This window comes from Trematomus bernacchii, unplaced genomic scaffold, assembly GCF_902827165.1.
Source record: "Trematomus bernacchii unplaced genomic scaffold, fTreBer1.1, whole genome shotgun sequence".
NCBI lineage: Eukaryota > Metazoa > Chordata > Actinopteri > Perciformes > Nototheniidae > Trematomus > Trematomus bernacchii.
Genome location: NW_022988098.1, coordinates 8589407 through 8591867, shown reverse-complemented (window position 1 = coordinate 8591867; position 2461 = coordinate 8589407).

Sequence of the window (2461 nt, the reverse complement as noted above, 5' to 3'; positions counted from 1 at the left end):
TGCTCACGGCTGCATTTCCCCCTTTAGATATAAGATTTCAGGATCGGGGTCTAATCGCCAAAGACTTAACATTTATCATATGACATGTGTCAATAAATGTTCTTTAAACAAAATGAAGTCTCTCCTGATTTAACTGTCTGGACCCCATCCTCAACTTTTTTTCAAACCACAACATGCCTTCAGAGGGCTTTCCTGTTGATCATAATTGGTGGATCTTTTAATCTAATAATTGCAATCAATATTATATATATTACCTTTTGATCTATATAAATTGTATTTACATTTGTTGTCACTATTTTTTCCACCTAGTTCTACAATGCCAGCCATAAGAGGTATACATTTCTTATTTTTGTGAATTTCTATATAAAATGCTGATTTTCTACCTGAAAATGCTTATGTATTTTTAATTACATTTTCGTAGAGCTTTGACTTTTTCAGCTGAATAAATATTATAACTAGATGGTTTTGTTCAGCATTGCCAGCTTCACTTTTGAGCTTTATGTTGTGCCCAGCATTCTCCTGTGCTCTGAAATCAAAATGTGGATAAGCATAACACAACACTAAAATAAACACTACAATACAACTTGTTATTTGACACACACAAGGTTGTTCATTTGTGTGTATAAATATAAAACACAGGCTATATATATATATATATATATATATATATATATATATATATATATATATACATATACAAGTATAATTAATACAACTGTTAATTTGATTAGAGCTTTGACACATATATCTTTATTTATATATGTATAAGTATGACGACTTCCTCGGGCGATATCATGGTATAGCTAATTAATCTGGGTCAAAACGTGTTGTGCCCACATGCAAAGGTTGTAAACTCTGGTTTATCCCTGCGTGGTATTATAGTAATAGCAAACAGCAACGTTCAACTCCTTTAATGGTATATTGCAAGTGCAATAAGAAGCTACAGGGACGTTAATCTACGTCGGTAATATTAACTTTATTTAATACAAGATTTACATCATACAGCCCATGTAGTATAATATTTTACAAATGATGAATTACAGCAAACATGTGCAATATATCCATTATTACAGCTCCGTGGGCTGGCAGTAAGGCGATATGGGTCCGTTCTTATCCATGGGTAAAGATAAACTCATGTGGTGCTGAACACGTCACATCACATGAACGTGCCGGGCGGCGCGGTCCCGTGGGTTAGATGCGCGTTCATAATACAGAGGGAAATAACTCTCAGAATAACGTTATTAGCACATTTTTACAACTTGAGGAACGAATGTTTTTAATAAGGGCTATACAAGTGTTCATACTGGGTAGTTTATTTAGTTTAAAAAAAATTATCCAACGAGTTACAGACCACTCTTTCCCCATGTAAGTCAATGGGAAAAAGTGTTTCCGGGCCTGGCAACCAAAAGGAAGTGTAGTACCGCCGTTTGGCCAGCACGAATATTTTCATCAGAGTCCGGCGCACTTCCTGGGGGCTTGGAAGGCCCTCGCGCGGAGGGTCCGCCACATTACGTGCTGTTCCAAACCAACGAGTGTGGAGCGGTGTGGAGGGGGAGTGGGTTATCAAGCCCTCAAACAGCGAGTCTGCAGCGGTGGAGACCGGTCTCTACCTGACCGGAGTCACGCTGTGTGTGTCCGTCAGGTAACACGCTGTTTACAAACAGTTCCAGCAAACATCCACTGATAAACTCGCAGGTGATGCTTATAAATGATGCATATAAATGTCGCAAATTGACAGACCTTTTTGGCAGCAGCGCTGCTACAAGCACTATCAGCAGCAGCTTAGAACAAGTGCAAGATGATGAAGAGAATGATGAGGGCGCGAGTTCAGATATACAGCCAGCCTCCTGCGTTCATGATGATGGACAGAGTTGAGCTGGTGGCTTCCCCTGTTTTTTTGGATTGTAGTTATAATTTTAATAAATAAATAAAAACACTTCGTTTAGTTTCGGTAAATATTCTGCCGGCCCATCTCTCCCCCATTCTCAATTCCCCATCCCCCATTTTACAAAGAGTGAAACAGCGCCCCTCTAGATGTTATGGTGAAACAGTAGATTGCACTCTGTTGCGAGAGGAGGCTAGCCGAAATTGGCTTCCCTTGGTGAAAAGAAATTGAGGGATTGACCAATCAGATGAGGCTCACGTCATGCCTCACAATCCAACCAAATCGCATCAACTTCAGTTCGCCCTTAAAAAGTAGCAAGCAACTGAAGCAAGTGCAATTATGGAGGGTGAAGATTTGGATTATTTCATAACATTTTTTTTTACTAAACTTCCACTACTACAGCAGCAACTCAAAATGAAATCTGATGACAGGCCAATGCCCAAACTGGAGCTGTGTACAGAGAGGAAAAAAGGAGCGAATCGGACGTAAAACTTTAAATAATAAACAGCGGATTTCTAACATTTGACATTTCATGTGGCCGGACTGGGTCAGTTTCCAGGGCTGAATTTTTGTCCC